At 48.4% G+C, this 21,535-nt stretch overlaps 1 protein-coding gene across 3 annotated transcripts in view; it reads right to left on the bottom strand.

The window, feature by feature from the left end:
• Window positions 1–20,146, bottom strand: part of LOC138651903 (interferon-inducible GTPase 5-like) — a 92,144-nt gene extending 71,998 nt beyond the window's left edge. The window contains exons 1-2 of one of the 3 annotated variants that reach the window (XM_069742501.1): window positions 19,972–20,146; window positions 8,558–8,618 (exon numbers count right to left, since the gene is read on the bottom strand). The gene's annotated coding sequence lies outside the window, so the exon portion shown is untranslated. The remainder of the gene's footprint in view (window positions 1–8,557; window positions 8,619–19,971) is intronic. The other 2 variants (XM_069742502.1, XM_069742499.1) reach the window with 2 other exon arrangements.
• Between the last annotated feature and the right edge of the window lie 1,389 nt (window positions 20,147–21,535).

The following is a 21,535-nucleotide window of genomic DNA, read 5'->3' as shown; positions in this document are numbered from 1 at the left end:
AATTCCAAACCCAACACACCCCTAACCCCAACACACCCCTAACCCTAATCCCAACCCTAACCATAACCCTAACCACACCCCTAACCCAACCGTAAATGTAATCCAAACCCTAACCCCAACTCTAGCCCCAACCCTTACTTTAGCCCCAACCCTAACTTTAGCCCGAATCCTAACCCTAACTTTAGCCCCAACCCTTACTTTAGCCCCAACCCTAGCTTTAGCCTGAACCCTAACACTAACTTTAGCTCCAACCCTAACTTTAGCCCCAACCCTAATTTTTGTCCTAACCCTAATGGGAAAATGGAAATAAATACTTTTTTATTTTATTATTTTTCATTAACCCCTTCATGACCGGGGGATTTTTCTTTTTTCCGTGTTCGTTTTTCGCTCCCCTCCTTCCCAGAGCCATAACTTTTTTATTTTTCTGTCAATATGGCCATGTGAGGGCTTATTTTTTGCGGGACGAGTTGTACTTTTGAACGACATCATTGGTTTTAGCATGTCGTGTTCTAGAAAACGGGAAAAAAATTCCAAGTGCGGTGAAATTGCAAAAAAAGTGCAATCCCACATTGGTTTTTTGTTTGGCTTTTTTGCTAGGTTCACTAAATGCTAAAAATGACCTGCCATTATGATTCTCCAGGTCATTACGAGTTCATAGACACCAAACATGTCCAGGTTATTTTTATCTAAGTGGTGAAAAAAAATTCCAAACTTTGCTAAAAAAAAAAAAAAAAAAGTTGCGCCATTTTCCAATACTCATAGCGTCTCCATTTTTCATCATCTGGGGTCGGTTGAGGGCTTATTTTTTGCGTGCCGAGATGACGTTTTTAATGATAGCATTTCGGTGCAGATACGTTCTTTTGATCGCCCGTTATTGCATTTTAATGCAATGTCGCGGCGACCAAAAAAACGTAATTCTGGCGTTTCGAATTTTTTTTCCCGCTACGCTGTTTAGCGATCAGGTTAATCCTTTTTTTTAATTGATAGATCGGGCGATTCTGAGCACGGCGATACCAAATATGCGTAGATTTGATATTTTTTTATTGATTTATTTTGATTGGGGCGAAAGGGGGGTGATTTAAACTTTTATGTTTTTTTTATTTTTTTCACATTTTTTTAAACTTTTTTTTTTAACTTTTGCCATGCTTCAATAGCCTCCATGAGAGGCTAGAAGCAGGCACAGCACGATCGGCTCTGCTACATAGCAGCGATCTGCTGATCGCTGCTATGTAGCAGAATTGCACGTGTGCTGTGAGCGCCGACCACAGGGTGGCGCTCACAGCGACGGGCAATCAGTAACCATAGAGGTCTCAAGGACCTCTATGGTTACCATTCACAAGCATCGCCGACCCCCGATCATGTGACGGGGGTCGGCGATGACGTCATTTCCGGCCGCCCGGCCGGAAGCGGTAGTTAAATGCCGCTGTCTGCGTTTGACAGCGGCATTTAACTAGTTAATAGGTGCGGGCAGATCGCGATTCTGCCCGCGCCTATTACGGGCACATGTCAGCTGTTCAAGACAGCTGACATGTCCCGGCTTTGGTGCGGGCTCACCGCGGAGCCCTGCATCAAAGCAGGGGAGCCGGCATCGGACGGTATAGTACGTCCGATGCCGGTAAGGGGTTAACTAAGGCAGTGATAAAGGGGTTTTGATTTACTATTTATAGCGAGTTTTTATGTTTGGCAGCTGTCACATAGTAAAAGACACTTTTTATTGCAAAAAATATTTTTTGCGTTACCACATTTTGAGAGCTATAATTTTTCCATATTTTGGTCCACAGAGTCATGTGATGTCTTGTTTTTTGCAGGACCAGTTGACGTTTTTATTGGTAACATTTTCGGGCACATGACATTTTTTGATTGCTTTTTATTCTGATTTTTGTGAGGCAGAATGAACAAAAACCAGCAGTTCCTGAATTTCTTTTGGGGGGGGGGGCATTTTTACCGTTCCGCGTTTGGTAAAATTGATGAAGCAGTTTTATTCTTTAGGTCAGTACGATTAAAGCGATACCTCATTTATATCATTTTTTATGTTTTGGCGCTTTTATACGATGAAAACTATTTTATAGAAAAAATAATTATTTTTCCATCGCTTTATTCTGAGGGCTATAACTTTTTTATTTTTTTGCTGATGACGCTGAGTGGCAGCTCGTTTTTGACGGGACAAGATGACATTTTCGGCGTTACCATGATTATTTATTTTCGTCTTTTTGATCGCGTGTTATTCCACTTTTTGTTCGGCGGTATGATGATAAAGCATTGTTTTTTGCCTCGTTTTAATAATAATCTTTATAATAATCTTTATTTTTATATAGCGCTAACATATTCCGCAGCGCTTTACAGTTTTGCACACATTATCATCACTGTCCCCGATTGGGCTCACAATCTAGAATTCCTATCAGTATGTCGTTTTAATTTTTTTACGGTGTTCACTGAAGGGGTTAACTAGTGGGACAGTTTTATAGGTTGGGTTGGTATGAACGCAGCGATACTACATATGTGTACTTTTATTGTTTTTTTTATTTACAAAAAGAAATGTATTTATTGGAACAAATATATATATATATATATATATATATATATATATATATATATATATATATTTAGGAATTTTAAAAAAATATTTTTACACATGATAATATTTTTATTTTTTACTTCTTTACTATGTCCCAGGTTGGGACATCACTGTGTAGTGTCAGATCGCTGCTCTGACAATCTGCAAAGCACTGTGTCAGATCAGCGGCGATCTGACATGCAGTGCTGGAGGCTTGCCAGCGCCTGCTCTGAGCAGGCGCTCACAAGCCACCTCCCTGCAGGACCCGGAAGGACCCCCACGGCCATCTTGGATTCGGGGCCTGCAGGGAGGAGAGGCTCAGAACAACGCAATGGCTTCCCTATGCCACTGGAATGCTGCGATCATGTTTGATTGCAGTGTTCCGATGGTTAATGTGCTGGGAGCGGTCCATTACCGCTCCTGGCACATACGTAGTGCCAGATGTCAGCTTTGATAACCAGCTGACACTCGGCCGCGCTCCCCCATGAGCGTGGCGGATCGCCTATGGCATACTATCCCATCCCTGAGAATTAAGTCCCAGGTCACCTCAACAGAATACGTCAGATGGCAGAAAGAGGTTAATATTATTTTTTATAGAACTCATCATGCAGTATACTGCATTTTTCAGATATAAGACACACTTTTTTCCTCCAAAAATGTGGAGGAAAATTGGGGGTGCATCTTATAGTCCGGATAGTCTGATTGTGGTGGGCAGGTGAGGAAGCGGCAGCGGCGGAGCAGTGGGTCACAGAAAGCAGGAGCCGCTGCTAAAGAGAAATGAATGTTCACTGCATTCCATGCCCATGAGAGTGGAGAACAGTTAATATCAATTTTTTTCTTTAATAGCGTGCACACTGTTAGCCTCAGCAGCTGGCTTCCTGTAGCTGCTGGGTGTTTGCATGTCCCCGCTACTTAAGAGAATGAATATTCACTGCTATCCACTCACATAGGCGTGGAATGCAGTGAATATTGATTAACTTTAGTAGCAGGCACACGTGAATGCCTGGCAGCTTAAGGAAGCCGGAGGCTGCGGCTAAGACTGTGCTCACTATTAGGCCAGGGTCAGACGAGCGTATGGCATCCGATGCGAGAGCATGGGATGCGATATGCTAATGACCCTCGGCTCCTGCTCTGCTACGAGGAGGAGCCGAGTGTCATGCGTCTGTGCTGTGAGCCTCTCGCACAGAGTGGAGGAGGCGGAGAAATTACTTTCTCCATCTCTTCCTTTGCAGGTGGCAGCGTATAACGCACATCACCCGAATGATATCCGAGTGATGTGCGTTGTCTCACTCGCACCCATAGACTTATATTGGTGCGAGTGAGCTGAGACTCGGCCGAGTGTCGGTGACAATCGCAGCATGCTGAGATTTCACTCGCACACTGAAAATGGACGAGAAAAAAAATTACGATGTGAGCTGCCCCATAGAGAAATAACGGTCCAAGTGCTAAGCGATTTTTTTATCGCTTAGCACTCATCCGTATTACAGTCTAGTGTGACTCCAGCCTTAAAGATCAGTGATTATTCACTGCTCTCCATGCACATAGTCCTGGCGTGGAGAGCAGTGAGTATATAAGCAGCTATTCTCTGCTTGTAGGCAGTGCATGACGTTACTGTCATGCGCTGCTTACAAGCATAAATCAGCTGCTGGCATCGGAACAAGACGCTGCGAGGGAGCGCAGGAAGGTAAGTAGAATGGTTTATTTTCTTTTTATACCATGCATACCAGGATGGGGATAGGGGCCAATCAAACCAGGATAAGGATGGGGTCTTGCATCCCAGTACAGAGATGGGGTCCCTGCATTCTTGGATAGGGATGAGGAGCCATGCATACCAGGATAGGGATGGGGCCAATCATACCAAAATAGGGATGAAGGGGCCATGCTTACCAGGCTAGGGATGAAGGGGCCATGCCTTCCAGGCCAGGGATGAAGGGACCATGCATACCAGGTTACTAATGAGGGGACCATGCATACCAGTAGTGATGAGGAGGCCATGAATATCAGGATAGGGATATGGGGGCCATGCACTCCAGGATAGGGATGAGGAGCCATGTATACAAGGTTAGGGATGAGAGTGCCATATATACAAGGATAGTGATACGGAGCCATGCATACAAGGATAGGGATGAGGAAGCTATGCATACCAGGACAGTTATGAGGGGGCCATGCATACAGGATAGGGATGAGGAGGACATGCATACCAGGATAGGGATGAGGGGGCCATTAATACTAGGATGGGGATGAGGGTGCCGTGCATACCAAGACAGGGATGAGGGGGCCATGCATATCAGGATAGGGAGGAGGGGGCCATGAATACCAGGAAAAGGATGAGAGGGCCATGAATACCAGGATAGGTATGAGGGGGCCATGAATACCAGGATAAAGACGAGAGGGCCATGCATACCAGGATAGGAATGAGGGGACCATGCATACCAGGATAGGGATGAGGAGACCATGAATACCAAGATAGGGATGAGGGGGCCATGAATACCAGGATAGGGATGAGGGGGCCATGAATACCAAGGTATGGATGAGGGGGCCATGAATACCAAGATAGGGATGAGGGGGCTATGAATACCAAGGTATGGATGAAGGGGGCCATGAATACCAAGATAGGGATGAGGGGGCTATGCATACCAGGATAGGGATAAAGGGGCAATGAATACCAGGATAGGGATGAGGGGGCCATGCATACCAGGATAGGTATGAGGGGGCCATGAATACAAAGATAGGGATGAGGGGGCCATGAATACCAGGACAGAAATGAGAAGGCCATGAATACCAGTATAGGGATGAGGGGCCATGAATACCAAGATAGGGATGAGGGTGCCATGAATACCAAGATAGGAATGATGAGCCATAAGTACCAGGATAGTGATGAGGAGACCATGAATAGCAAGATAGGGATGAGGAGACCATGAATACCAGGATAGGGATGAGGGGGCCATACATACCAGGATAAGGATGAAGGGGCTATGAATACCAGGATAGGGTTGAGGGGGCCATAAATACACCAAGATAGGGATGAGTGTTGTGAATTCTGTGGTCGAGCTCCCTCCTGTGGTCATGAGTGGTACTTCGGCTGGTTCTGTCCATGAGCTTCCTTTGGTGGATGTGAGTGGGGCTGCGGCTTCTGAGTTTCCTTCCTCAGGTGACGAGGTTAAGTCGTTAGGTGCTGCTCTATTTAACTCCACCTAGTTCTTTGTTCCTGGCCTCCAGTCAATGTTCCAGTATTGGTCTTGCTCTCTCCTGGATTGTTCTTGTGGCCTGTCTGCCCTGCATAAGCTAAGTTCTGCTTGTGTCACTTTTGTTTGCTATTTTTCTGTCCAGCTTGCTATATTGGTTTGTCTTGCTTGCTGGAAGCTCTGGGACGCAGAGGGAGCACCTCCGTACCGTTAGTCGGTGCGGAGGGTCGTTTTGCGCCCTCTGCGTGGATGTTTGTAGGTTTTTGTGCTGACCGCAAAGCTATCTTTCCTATCCTCGGTCTATTCAGTAAGTCGGGCCTCACTTTGCTAAAATCTATTTCATCTCTGTGTTTGTATTTTCATCTTTACTCACAGTCATTATATGTGGGGGGCTGCCTTTTCCTTTGGGGAATTTCTCTGAGGCAAGGTAGGCTTATTTTTCTATCTTCAGGGCTAGCTAGTTTCTCAGGCTGTGCCCGAGGCGCCTAGGTCTGGTCAGGAGCGCTCCACGGCTACCTCTAGTGTGGTATGATAGGATTAGGGATTGCGGTCAGCAGAGTTCCCACGTCTCAGAGCTTGTCCTATGTTAGTAACTATCAGGTCACTTTGTGTGCTCTTAACCACTAGGTCCATTGTGGTTCTGAATCACCAGTTCATAACACTACTGGAGGCCCAAAGTACTAATGCTTCTCAATAGAGGGAAAAGAGAAGCTCTGAGACCATTTTTTTTTCTTTGCACTGTGTTTTGTCTTTCTTTTCCCCTTTACATCAGGGTGGTTCAGAACACAGGTGTAGACATGGACATTCAGGGTCTGTCCTCTTTGATGGATAATCTCGCTATAAGTGTACAGAACATTCAAGATTTAGTGGTTCAGAATCCTATGTTAGAACCTAAAATTCCTATTCCTGAGTTATTTTCTGGAGATAGAGCTAAGTTTCTGAATTTCAAAAATAATTGTAAACTATTTCTGGCTTTGAAACCTCGCTCCTCTGGTGACCCAGTTCAACAAGTAAAGATCATTATTTCTTTATTACGTGGCGACCCTCAAGACTGGGCATTTTCCCTTGCGCCAGGAGATCCTGCATTATGTGATACTGATGCGTTTTTTCTGGCGCTCGGGTTACTTTATGATGAACCTAATTCAGTGGATCGGGCGGAGAAAATCTTGCTGGCTCTGTGTCAGGGTCAGGATGAGGTAGAGATATATTGTCAGAAGTTTAGGAAGTGGTCTGTGCTCACTCAATGGAATGAATGTGCTCTGGCAGCAATTTTCAGAAAGGGTCTCTCTGAAGCCCTTAAGGATGTCATGGTGGGATTTCCTATGCCTGCTGGTCTGAATGAGTCTATGTCCTTGGCCATTCAGATCGATCGACGCTTACATGAGCGTAAAACTGTGCACCATTTGGCGGTATTATCTAAGCATAAACCTGAGCCTATGCAATGTGATAGGACTTTGACCAGAGCTGAACGGCAAGAACACAGACGTCGGAATGGGCTGTGTTTCTACTGTGGTGATTCCACTCATGCTATCTCCGATTGTCCTAAGCGCACTAAGCGGTTCGCTAGGTCTGCCACCATTGGTACGGTACAGTCGAAATTTCTTTTGTCCGTTACTTTGATCTGCTCTTTGTCGTCCTATTCTGTAATGGCATTTGTGGATTCAGGCGCTGCCCTGAATTTGATGGACTTGGAGTTTGCTAGGCGCTGTGGGTTTGTTTTGGAGCCCTTGCAGTATCCTATTGCATTGAGAGGAATTGATGCTACGCCTTTGGCCAAGAATAAGCCTCAGTACTGGACCCAACTGACCATGTGCATGGCTCCTGCGCATCAGGAGGATATTCGCTTTTTGGTGTTGCAGAATCTGCATGATGTGGTCGTGTTGGGGTTGCCATGGCTGCAAGTCCATAACCCTGTATTAGATTGGAAATCTATGTCTGTGTCCAGCTGGGGTTGTCAGGGGGTACATGGTGATGTCCCATTTCTGTCTATTTCGTCATCCACCCCTTCTGAGGTCCCAGAGTTCTTGTCTGATTACCGGGATGTATTTGATGAGCCCAAGTCCAATGCCCTACCCAGGGCTGCCACTAGGGATTTCAGGGCCCCATACTGTCAAAATTTCGGGGCCCCCCTCAAACTCCGCCCAGGCTCCACCCCCAGTTCCACCTCCACCCTAGCTCCGCCTCCACCCATCGAACCTTCCACAGTCCCTCCGCCCACTCTTGGAAAAACTCCACTTCTGCACCACGTCCTCACCAATCACACATTAACACCATATCATATACATAGCTATCAGCTTTTGTTTTGACCAAAAGATGTTTTTAAGCCGCCACGACCACGACAAGGTAGACTCTTGATCTAACTAGAGGAATCTGACTAGTGGAACCGTTGGTGAATATCGGTCTGCACTTGGGATGGGCCGCGGGTCTCTTGACCTGAACTCAGCAGACTCACAGCATGTATGAGGATGCTGGTCAGGAGATCGGCAACCGATCCATGCACTGCTGTGTGAGCGCAGACCGATTTTCCCCTTTCGAACATTACGCTGCCATAATAATAAAGATGCTTCCCAATCATATATACTCTCTTGCATGAATTATTCTCCACCCCACTTCCCGACCAAAACTTATAAGTTACTGGATGATCCTGAGCTGCTGCCTGATGTTGTAATTGGTCATTAGGTTTTGCAGCAGGTCAGGATCATCCAGTAACATATATACATTGCTGTTGGGGAGTGAAAGGGGGAGGGGGAAGGAATGATTGTATCATACAATACTGAAATGGTGGAAAAACGAATACATGGACTTGTTATTTACTCACACAGCCGATGTTGCCACAGCGCGCACCACCCAGTCAAGAAGAATCTAATGGTCGCCTCAGCCTGCTCACCAAATAAATGGAAACAGTGTATATTATTGCATATATAATCACCTATTATGCAAAACTAAAAAATATCTTTATTGGTATTTATTAAAAATCTATAAAGTGTAGAACATAAATACACCTCAAAACTTAACTCAAAGTGATCGTATAAAAAATGAAAAGTAGTCAACAGTAAAGGGGAGATCACCCCATTTATTTACTACCCAGGTTAATACGATTAATCCCCAATCCCCACAGTTTTAAGCGTGCCCGAAAAACTCTTTTGTTCAGACTGGCCTACCGCCTCAACACATTAACCTAACGATCCCTGTGTGGCCCATTAAAAAAAAAAAACATAATCAGGTTCCTCGCATCATGTTCTCATTCACTTTATGCAGTATTAGCCCTCTGTGTCTGTACTGCTACATACTTGGGCAGGTAACTGGTTCATGCAGCTTTACATGAACACCTGAGCCTTACACTATGGCCGGTCCGAATAACTAAAGCATTTGTTACCATCCACCTGTCGTGTCTCCCATTTTCCTATAGTTTGTAAGCTTGCGAGCAGCAGGGCCCTCACTCCTCCTGGTATCTGTTTTGAACTGTATTTCTGTTATGCTGTAATGTCTATTGTCTGTGAAGTGACCGAGGGCAAGGTCGCCCATGTATATCCATGATCTGGCCCAGCAAAACTTCCACACTCACATTCTATTTTAACAACCGTATCTTTACTGTTATACATTTTCTTTAACACAGCGGAACACAATAATATACAGTACAAAATAGGCCTATTCAAAGAAATAACATGTAATAAAAAACTGTCCCTAACTTTCCCTATCCACACGTTACCAGTTCCTTTGTTCCAAGAGGTTATCTTCCCACGTCGCAGGCCTGTCTGTCACTGCAGGGGGACGCTCCAGCCGAAGAGAAAAACAACAGGGATTGAACAAAACTCCGTCTCTCAGGTCCAGACTGTAGTCCTTGGGGTTCAACAGGTAAGGGTGGAATGTTCGGCCTCTCAACAGAGGACCCGCTTACAGTTCATGCGCTCCAGGATCTGTGAAGATGTCACCGTTGGGTGCTCCGCAGTGTGGGAGCTGGGAACAATCTGGATGTCGGCTTCCAAGAGATAGCGGTCATCCAGGCAATCTTCTATATCGCCTCTACAGGAGGACGCCAGCAGACACAGACCTCTCTCTGCACACACCAGTTTCCCGGGCTCTCTCTTTTCCTCCCCTTCCTGTTCACATGACATCACAGGGGGAAGTTTTGCCAATACGGTTTGTCCCTCTGTAATCACATTTGGCATAGGTATAACTTCTGGCCACACGGGGGCAGTGTCTGTCACAGATTCTATGTCAATGATAACAGAACAGTCACAGTCGGCCAGCTCACTACACGCCCCCCCGCTTAAAGGTTGGCAGTCCCTGTCAACGACTGTCTCCAGGGCGGCGATGGCTGTGGAGGTTGTAGGACCCGGCTGCGAAAAGGGCCACACATATTGGTCTCTGTAGGACTGTCCCGGGGGCACTCCTGCGGTGGTCCTCGTTGTCCGCCTAACGGGTGCTAACCTCTCTTCCTGATCAGTCACCCCACTCTCTGCCCCAGTCGGTAAGTCAGTCGAGGAGGGAAGGGGTTCAGACGCTTCAGTCAGGCGAGCAGGGGTAGGGATGTCTTCCACCTCTACATCCCCGGTATCGGTGTCTCCCACAGTATTAGTGATATCCATCTCTCTAGGTATCACAGGAGGGGAGTCAGGCTGAGAACGACGGGCGCAACATGTTGCGGTGCAGGGTGCGGAGGTTGCCGCTGTCTTCGCCTTGTACTTGGTAGACGGGGCCACCAGGGTACGGGTGTCCAATTATTCGATAGACTTCGGTCTCCCACTTGGGCCGGAGTTTTCCTTGCGGTTTCTTTATACGAACTAGGACCAGTTGACCCACACTCAGTAGGTCTTCTTGTACTGGAAGTGGATCAGCGTGGACCTGGTCCTGGATCTGCTGTTCCACCAGCCGGTAGACAGTTTCCATCCTTTGACGGTGTGCTTGTAGCCAGGAAGGATAGGTACCACAGGTGTCTTCATCAGAGTTAGACAGGTGTAGTTCATGGATGCCTTTGCCTGGGCGGCCAAAAAGGAGGGTGTAAGGCGTGTATCCGGTGACAGAATGAACTTGATTGTTATAGGCCCACAGCAGTTCTGGGAGGAATCGAGGCCAGTCGGGCTTTTTGTCTTCTGCTAAGGTTCGGATCAGTTGTAAGAGGGTCCGGTTGAAACGTTCACACGCGCCATTCCCTTGCGGATGATACGGGGTGGTCCTGGACTTCTTGATTCCATACATCTGCTGGAGTTCTTCAATGACTCGCCCTTCGAAACACGCCCCCTGATCAGAGTGTAGCCGCTCCGGACACCCGTAGACCCGAACGAAGTGCTGACAGATGGCCTGTGCAGCTGATTCGGCAGTCTGATCATTGGTAGCAACAGCGACGGCGAATTTCGTGAAGTGGTCTACCATCACCAGACAGTACTGGTAGCCACTATTCGCCGTTCCAATCAACAGATAGTCCACCATCAACAATTCGAGGGGCCTGGATGTGCTAATAGTCTGGACGGGTGCACGCTGCTCAGTAGACTTGTGGAGTTCACATGTACGACATCCTAGGCAGACGTTTTCAACCAGCTTACGGAGTCCTGGGCAAAAAATGAATTGCTGGGTCCACCGGAGGGTCTTGTCTATGCCGAAGTGGCCGTTCCTTCTGTGGGCTTCAGCCACCATCTCATGGGCCAGCTGCAGCGGGACGACAATCTGCAAACATTCTTCCAGCATATGGGATAAAAGGGCCCTGCGATACAAGACTCCATCCTTCACGATCAGCCGATCCCATTGGGCAAGTAGGGCAGAGGTCCTGGTTGAGAGTCGGGCTCTAACTTCGGAGGGTGGTTTCTCTTGTGTCTTCACGTACTGTTTCAGTAAGACGTGTTCAGGGTCTCGATCTTGAAGCTTGGCCCATTCTTGTTGGGACAGGGGTGACCCCACTATGGCTTCGATCCCGCCTACAGCATACTGGCGGCTATCTTCTATTTGTTTAGCTAGCCGGGCAAAGTCGGGCAGTTCATCTTCCTCCAACTCTTCATCCCGGTCCCCCACTGGCGAGGATGATGTCACTCTGGAAAGGCTGTCAGCATTCTGATTCTCCGTCCCCGCTCTGTATTTAATTTTGTATTGGAATCTAGAGAGCCTTGCCATCCAGCGCTGTTCCATTGCCCCTAGTTTGGCATTTTCTAGGTGGGCAAGAGGATGGTTGTCTGTCACGACCAGCACCTCCGCCCCTGTCAGGTAGCCAGCAAATTTCTCTGTCATAGCCCAGGTCAGGGCCAGGAGTTCCAGGCGGAAAGAGCTGTAGTTGACGGGGTTCTTTTCGGTGTCACGGAGGGATCTACTGGCATAGGCTATTACGCGTTCCTTGTTATCTTGGACTTGGGAGAGGACCGCCCCGAGACCTTGAAGGCTGGCGTCTGTGTATAACTGGAACGGCAGGGTGTAATCTGCAAATGCCAGAATAGGGGGCGATGTCAAAGCAGCTTGAAGCGCCCGGAAGGATTTTTCTTGGTCGGGCCCCCAGCTGATGCGTCGTCCTCTGGGACTGTTCGCGGTCCCTCGGAGAGTCTCATGCAGTGGTTCCGCAAGCCGGGCAAAGTCCTTGACAAATCGGCGGTAATAGCCCGCTAGTCCCAGGAAAGCCTGGACTTCTTTGATGGTAGTTGGTTGTGGCCACTCTCGGACAGCTGCTATCTTCTCTGGAGAGAGTTGGACACCTTCGGCTGAGATCCGGTGTCCCAGGTAATCGATCTCCTGCTGGAATAGACGGCACTTGCTGGGCTTCAACTTCAAGCCGTGTCTCTTCAAGCGCTGGAGCACTTTGCCAAGCTTGTGAAGATGATCCTCAAAGGTGAGGGGGGAATCCAACGATGTCATCAAGGTATATCAGCGTGAATTCGAAGTTGAAATCTCCCAGACAGCGTTCCATCAGTCTCTGAAAGGTCCCTGGTGCGTTACTCAAGCTGAATGGCATCCGGTCAAACTCGTACAGGCCCATGGGAAGGATGAAGGCGGTCTTTTCTCTGTCCTTCTCACTCATGGGGACCTGCCAATATCCACTGGCCAAGTCTAGAGACGAAAAATATTTGGCCTTCTTCAGGGCGGTCAGTGACTCTTCGATCCGGGGGAGTGGATAGGAGTCCCGGATCGTGCACGCGTTCAGCCGACGGTAGTCTACGCAAAATCTCAGGGACCCATCTTTCTTTTTGACTATCACCACGGGTGCAGCCCATGGGCTCTGGCTCTCCCGCACCACTCCAGCGTGTAGCATAGATTCTAAGAGGCTTTTCACCTCCTGGTATTGTTGAGGTGGTATTTGTCGGTACCTCTCGCGAATAGGGGCAGTATCGCCCGTGGGAATCTCGTGTTGGATACTGGTGGTGTACCCGAAGTCGGTGTCATGCTTTGCAAAGGAGTCTTGGTGTTCTCGCAATAGTCCCTCCACTTGAGACACTTCCTGTTTGGTGTACTGGGACGGGACCAGTTGCACTTTTTCCAGTAATTTTCGCCCAATATCTTCATCATCTGCTTGAGCATTTATGGCTGAGACAGTTACCGTCCAGCCATCTTCTGTAGACGGGGTGAATTGTAAGGGCCCCATGGGGTTCACTTCTGTGGGTAGAGCATATACTCTGGCAAGTTGCGTGCCAGCTTCGAGGGCTACACCTATGTCTGCGGTGTTGTTCAGCCGGACAGGGACTCTTCCGTTCCTCACGACGGCTAGGGTGCGGGCGACCAGTGGGTTTAGCTTACCCCCACTTGGAGCCCTCGGCTCGATTAACACTTCAACTCCTTCAAGCTGTCGGTTGGTGTTAAGAGGCAGGGAAATGACTGTCTCTTTTTCAGCGGGCAAAGTAATCCGGGTACAGCGGGGCACTTTAATGGCTGCTAGGGGTAGTTGTTCCTTTGCCATCTGTTGGAGTCCAACGGTCCGGATTACGCGCTGGAACGCCAGACGAGTCGGTTTATGTTTCGTAACTTTCTGCCAGTACTTGGGCCCTTTTCTTGTCAACAGCATAAGATCCAGGTCTTTCAAGATATTCATTCCGATTATTACTGGGGTCTCGGAGCCGAAGCCTTCCTTGACAATGACGATTCCTCGTTTCCCTAGGTCTTGTCCGCAGGCCTTCGTATCCATCCAGGCGACTCCGGTTACTGGAATGGGTAGGTTATTAGCCGCAATTATCTTAATGGCGGTATCTGGATCACAAGCAGTCCTTGGTTTGAGGTACTTTTCATAAAACTGTTCAGAGATCGTGGTCACTTGCGACCCAGTGTCCATCAATCCTTGTACTGCAACTCCCTCCAGAATAACTTCAAGTGTGGGACTACTCGAGGCAAGAGTACTCCGTTGCTGGCTCTGTTTTTCTACACCCCATTCTCTGTCACCCCCTGCTGCTCGAACCTCAGCTGCAGGGGTGTCTAGTTTAACGGCGGCCATTGTGGTGAGACCTGGCGTGGCTGCTCTGCTCGTGGATGTAGCTGATATTCTGTTCGTCGTGGTAACTGATGGTTTGTTCGTTGAGGACAACGATTCGCCCTATGACGAGGATCACCACATGACCAACACGGTCCTGCGGGACGGCTAGGTTGCATCCGCTGGTCTCTCTGTCGTTCTAGTGTTAACTGTGACACCTGTTGCTGTAAATCTGCTACCATCTGTTTCAGCTCCTCGGTGTCACTGTTGGGCTGTTTAACGTCTAATATGGATCTGCACGCAGCGCTTTGAGTCCCCACATCCATGACGGGTCCCCTAGAACGTTCTATGGCCTCCTGCTTGACTTCAGCGAAGGTGAGAGTCGGCGTCATCCGAATCAAGTCCTGTAGCGTACGGTTAAGATACTGGTCTCTCAGCCCTATAACGAATTGGTCTCTCAGTACCAGGTCACGAGGAGCTATAGTAGTCAGTTGTTCCCCTTTTGCACAGACTTGTTCAAGGAGTACCTGAAGGGCATTTGCATATTGGGGGATGTCTTCCCATTCAAGCTGTGTCCGTCTAAAGAACAGGTATCGCAGTGTTCCCTGGTACGTAGTAGGTCCATAGGTCTTTTCCAGCACCCGCACCAAGTCCTCCAACGTACGCTGCCCCCTGACCGTCTCCAGTCTGACTGTCGTCCATGCCTCCCCCTCTAGCGTCAGTACCGCCATTTCTGCCAAGGTCTTAGGGTCAATATTATACATTTCTCCCAGTATCCGCACTTGTTCCGCCCATTCTGGTACGGGGTAGTTTCGCCCGCCAAACTTCCTGACCTGGTTTACAATGGACACCGGCGGCGGTTTCTGACTGTACACTGGGTGGGAATCCTGCTGGGCACAGATCCTGCCGACTACGCCAGATGAAGTGACCGAGGGCAAGGTCGCCCATGTATATCCATGATCTGGCCCAGCAAAACTTCCACACTCACATTCTATTTTAACAACCGTATCTTTACTGTTATACATTTTCTTTAACACAGCGGAACACAATAATATACAGTACAAAATAGGCCTATTCAAAGAAATAACGTGTAATAAAAAACTGTCCCTCACTCTCCCTATCCACACGTTACCAGTTCCTTTGTTCCAAGAGGTTATCTTCCCACGTCGCAGGCCTGTCTGTCACTGCAGGGGGACGCTCCAGCCGAAGAGAAAAACAACAGGGATTAAACAAAACTCCGTCCCTCAGGTCCAGACTGTAGTCCTTGGGGTTCAACAGGTAAGGGTGGAATGTTCGGCCTCTCAACAGAGGACCCGCTTACAGTTCATGCGCTCCAGGATCTGTGAAGATGTCACCGTTGGGTGCTCCGCAGTGTGGGAGCTGGGAACAATCTGGATGTCAGCTTCCAAGAGATAGCGGTCATCCAGGCAATCTTCTATATCGCCTCTACAGGAGGACGCCAGCAGACACAGACCTCTCTCTGCACACACCAGTTTCCCGGGCTTTCTCTTTTCCTCCCCTTCCTGTTCACATGACATCACAGGGGGAAGTTTTGCCAATACGGTTTGTCCCTCTGTAATCACATTTGGCATAGGTATAACTTCTGGCCACACGGGGGCAGTGTCTGTCACAGATTCTATGTCAATGATAACAGAACAGTCACAGCCGGCCAGCTCACTACATCTGTACAAGTCCCCTCTATAATTTGTAAAGCGCTACGGAATATGTTGGCGCTATATAAATAAAATTATTATTATTTATTTTACTTACTTTTATAGCACCATTAATTCCACAACTCTTTACAATTGTCAACTATTCTTGTCTGCTACCTGTTCGCAGAGGTTGGCACCCTATTGAAACGCATGGTCGACTAGCCCTGGTTGTCCTCGCTGTCTCCACAGCCTCCCCGCAGCAGATTCCTCCTGCGGAATGCAGATTCACCCTAGCAGCCTCCACCAATGGGACGCAGACTCCCCGCAACAGATTCCCCCTGCAGGACGCAGACTCACCCTAGCAATCTCCACCTGCTGGATGCACACTCCCCTTAGCACCCTTACCCTACTAGCCTCCCCTCACCCTGTTGGACGTGGCCCCCAGTTCCCACTAGCCTCGCCCTGGGCCCTGTTGGATGTGGCTCCAGTCCATGACTGGCTGACACATCCAACAGGGCCCAGGGAAGGCTAGAGGGCTGCAGGGCAAAGGGGGAGGCTAGTGGGGACTGGGGGCTGCAGGGCCCAGGGGGAGGCTAGTGGGGACTGGGGGCTGCAGGGCCCAGGGGGAGGCTAGTGGGGGCTGCAGGGCCCAGGGGGAGGCTAGTGGGGACTGGGGGCTGCAGGGCCAAGGGGGGAAGCTAAAGGGCTGCAGGGCCCAGGGGGAGGCTATTGGGGACTTGGGGCTGCAGGGCCCAGGGGGGAGCCTACTGGGGGCTGCAGGGCCCCGAGGGGAGATTGGTGGGGGCTGGGGGCTGCATGGTCCAGGACTGGGGGCTGCTAGTGGGACTGGGGGCTGCAGGGCCCCGAGGGGAGACTGGTGGGGGCAGGGGGCTGCAGGGCCCAGAGGGGAGGCTGGTGGGGACTGGAGGTTGCATGGTCCAGGGGGAGGCAGCAGCTAGTGGGGGCTGCAGGGCCCAGGGGGGGGCTAGTGGGGGCTGCAGGGCCCAGGGGGGAGGCTAGTGGGGGCTGCAGGGCCCAGAGGGGAGGCTAGTGGGGATTGGAGGTTGCATGGTCCAGGGGGAGGCAGCGGCTAGTGGGGGCTGCAGGGCCCAGGGGGGGCTAGTGGGGGCTGCAGGGCCCCGAGGGGAGACTGGTGGGGGCAGGGGGCTGCATGGTCCAGGGGGAGGCTAGTGGGACTGGGGGCTGCAGGGCCCAGAGGGGAGGCTAGTGGGGACTGGAGGTTGCATGGTCCAGGGGGAGGCAGCGGCTAGTGGGGGCTGCAGGGCCCAGGGGGGAGGCTGGTGGGGGCTGCAGGGCCCAGGGGGGAGGCTAGTGGGGGCTGCAGGGCCCAGAGGGGAGGCTAGTGGGGACTGGAGGTTGCATGGTCCAGGGGGAGGCAGCGGCTAGTGGAGGCTGCAGGGCCCCGAGGGGAGACTGGTGGGGGCTGGGGGCAATCATGCAATCATCCCTCATAAAATCTAATAAAGCCCCCCACAGAATATAATGCAGCCCCCATAGTATATAACACAGCCTCCTTCTTAGAATATAATGTATAATGTACCCCTCCAAATATATAACACAGTGGCATAGTATATAACACAGCCTCCCCCATAGAATAAAATATTTCCCTATAGTACATAGTACAGCCCACATAGTAGTATATAGCACAGCCACGTAGTATATAGCACAGCACACACAGTAGTATATAGCACAGCCCACACAGTAGTAGAAAGCACTGCCCACACAGTAGTATATAGCACAGCCCACACAGTAGTATATAGCACAGCCCACACAGTAGTATATAGCACAGCACACACAGTAGGATACAGCATAGCCCACACAGTAGTATTCAGCACACCGCACACAGTAGTATACAGCACTGCCCACACAGTAGTACACAGCACTGCCCACACAGTAGTATATAGCACAGCCCACACAGTAGTATATAGCACAGCCCACACAGTAGTATATAGCACAGCCCACACAGTAGGATACAGCATAGCCCACACAGTAGTATACAGCACAACCCACACAGTAGTATACAGCACTGCCCACACAGTAGTATACAGCACTGCCCACACAGTAGTATACAGCACTGCCCACACAGTAGTATATAGCACAGCCCACACAGTAGTATATAGAACAGCCCACACAGTAGTATACAGCACAGCCCACACAGTAGTATACAGAACTGCCTACACAGTAGTATACAGCACTGCCCACACAGTAGTATACAGCAAAGCCCACACAGTAGTATACAGCACTGCCTACACAGTAGTATACAGCACAGCCCACACAGTAGTATACAGCACTGCCTACACAGTAGTATACAGCACTGCCCACACAGTAGTATACAGCACTGCCTACACAGTAGTATACAGCACTGTCTACACAGTAATATACAGCTCTGCCCACACAGTAGTATACAGCACTGCCCACACAGTAGTTTACAGAACTGCCCACATCCCCCCTTCCCTCCCCTTCTCTCACCTCCCAAGAATGGCCCCACAGTCCAGCAAAAAAAAACACAAGCTCCTCACCTCCCCTCGAGCCCGCGCTGCCTGCTGCCTGCTCCCTGCTCCTGTGTTGGCGGCTGCCTGGCACACAGTGAGTGCGCAATGACACGCACCCGCAGTGTCAGAGGCAGAGTGGGAAATGATGGGAGAGGGAGCGTCAGGTGACGCTCTCTCCTCCATCATTGCTTTGAACTGTACCGACAGATGCCAGTATAGTTCAATGCGGTGGGGGAGTTGGCGCTAGTGGCAGGCAGGCCCCCCTGCCTCACAGGGGCCCCATAGCGGCTGCGTGACTTGCCGCTAGCTGGTGGCCCCTGGGGGAGCGGGGGCCCCAGGCAGCTGCCTGGTCTGCCTGCCCCTAACACCGGCCCTGACAGGTTCCTACCTGTTCCCATATACTCTCTTGTCTGTACAGGTTCCTACCTGTTTTCATATACCTGCCTGTATTCCGGTACCTACCTGTCCTGCCAGAGTTCCTGTCCTGTCTACCAGTCCTGCCAGTTTGCCAGCCGTGTCCACCTGTCCTGCCTGATTGTCACCCGTGCCGGCCTGTCCTGCCTGTCGACACCCGTCCGAGTGTTCCGTTCCCCAGTGGGATCAGCAGCCATAGCTAGACACCACCCTGGAGTGGTACCTGGTAGCTACCTGACCTCACCATCAGAGGCTCTAGTGAACAAGGTACTGTAGCTACTTAGTCTCGCCTCTTCCAGGGTAGTCTGGTCAGTGGTCCAGTGGGGCCACACACCCCACGCTCACGCCAACCTACCAAGGTGCGATCGTTGCAGGTTAGTTGATTAGGCTCAACCTTTCCTTAATTATTTGTCCATATATAAGGGTAGGTAAATCACCTTACTTAGAGTACAGTAATCACACCTACAAGGGTACCTCACTCCATGCAGTGCACTTTAAATACTTTTAAATATAGTCAACTAATTTGCATTAAAACGTGAACAAAATAGAAAATATATCAATTTAAAAAGAAATCAAAACATGGCACCTTCTATAGAAAACAAAAGAGCAATGAAGGAGGAATTAAGAGCAAAGAAGGAGGAATTAAGAGCAAAGAAGGAGGAATTAAGGAGTATGGATGTTTAAACCCATAGATATTGGGCTAAAACACAATGAGCAACGGATAAAGGGGTGTGCAGAACATGTGTTGTTTAAATACGACCCAAAATAGGCAAAAATCAAAAAAAGAAAATAAAATAAATAAAAAATACTGAAAATGAATATTGTATTTGCATTTATATGTAAGGTTTTTCTATAACCGGGGTTGGTTAGGTGTGTATTGCAACCAGGGTATTGGGTTACTTCTATATTGCATTATTAAGATTGTTGTTTTGTATATTTATATGTAATATATATCCATATACCTGTTTATTTGCAGGACCATGGTGGATGGAATTGAATATTGTTTTTAGCTGGTTTTATTGGGTATTGTCATTAAAGTTTACCTTTTTATTATATACTTATAGAGCAGAGGTGTGCATTTTCTGTGAGTGGTCTTCTTTGCTCTTTTGTTTTCTATAGATTTCCTGACCACTTATTTTCACCTCTGGAATATTACATTATAGATAGGTAGTGCGCCAGTTTCCTTCTTAAATTAACATGGCACCTTCTAACCCCGAATTCTACCTCCCTGGACTTGCCTCTATAAACATCAGTGAATATAGAAATAAATATCTCTCACCTGCAATACTGTTCTTTGAGATTCCTCCTTGAAAATGTACAGGATAAAAAAATCTGAGAAAGGAGAAAAAACTTCCTGATCACCACCAATATTTCAAGAAGACTTAAAAAATGACTTTGTTTAATGCACAATCAACTGTGATCACACAACCATAACCAACATGAGATGGAATGGTGCAGAACTGAAAGAAACACAGAATTTTATAAGGCAAAACTTGGCTACATGCCATGCATAGATCATTTACAACAATCGTTGGAACAATTACATACAGTGCCTTGCGAAAGTATTCGTCTCCCTGGAACTTTTCAACCTTTTCCCACATATCATGCTTCAGACATAAAGATACCGAATGTAAACTTTTGTTGAAGAATCAACAAGTGGAACACAATTGTGAAGTTAAATGAAATTTATTGGTTATTTTACTTTTTTGTGGAAATTCAAAAACTGAAAAGTGGGGCGTGCAATATTATTCGGCCCCTTTAACTTAATACTTTGTTGCACCACCTTTTGCTGCGATTACAAGTCTCTTGGGGTTTGTTTCTATCAGTTTTGTACATGGAGAGACTGAAATTCTTGCCCTGCTCGCCGCATTCAACTCCGGATTCAGCGAGAGTAGGGAGAGCTGGTGCCGAGATAGGGTCAGAATCGTGGTTTTAATAGTTAGTGTAGCTCTGCAACTCTTACATCCACAACTCCTGAGAAACCAACCGTCCTTTTTAGGGCTAATTCGTGGGTCCCGATATTGCAGTGCTAGGCAGGCAGGGCACAGCATATCCACATCAATGCAAGGCCGGCAGGCACTGTATGTGCGTACATAGCTCCCACTGCTTCCCTCCCAAAGCTCCATCACTGTCTGCTGCTGCAGCTTAATTTACGATATACCTAGTTGCCTTTTTTTCCCCCAATAATTCACCAGAACAAAAAATATACAGTGTGTTTTGTCAGACTGAGGCCTGTTTAAAAATCATAGTTTGTCAGGCATACGTAGCATAGTTTTGTGTGCTAGCCTTGTACCACTGTTTTTTTTTGGGGGGTTAAATTCCCCAAAAAAGGCCTCATATACCTGCGTGCTCCAAGTTTGCGCATTTTAGGCCGTTTTTCCACTTTTTTTGCTGTCTGTTACTCTAATTATATACAGCACTATTTTGAATAAAAAAGGCCACATATTTGGCAGTGTGTTATTTCCGTGACAGGCCTCATATATCTGTGTGCTCCAAGTTTGCGCATTTTAGGCCGTTTTCCACTGTTTTTGCTGTCTCTTACTTTAGTTATATACAGTACTATTTTGCAGACCCCCCAAAAAGTACAGGCCACATATTTGGCAGTGTGTTATTTCTTCGGTAAGTAGTTTTCCTACTCATTTGTACTGCAAATCAAAAAAATTTCCCGCTTTAAGTACATGTCCTGCGATTGATGTGTTTGTTAAAATGGTTTCTAGTGATATTGAACAATTGTGTTCCAAGAAAGTCTACAGTAGGAATCCCCAAATTGATGGGACAATAAAAGAGATACAAAAATGGACTGATGTAACAATCAAGCAGGCAGATTAAGGGGGCAACGTAGT

This window comes from Ranitomeya imitator, chromosome 10 (genome assembly GCF_032444005.1).
Source record: "Ranitomeya imitator isolate aRanImi1 chromosome 10, aRanImi1.pri, whole genome shotgun sequence".
In the NCBI taxonomy this organism is placed as follows: Eukaryota; Metazoa; Chordata; class Amphibia; order Anura; family Dendrobatidae; genus Ranitomeya; species Ranitomeya imitator.
Note: the sequence above shows the minus strand (reverse complement) of the source record. Positions and strands in the feature narration are given on the sequence as shown.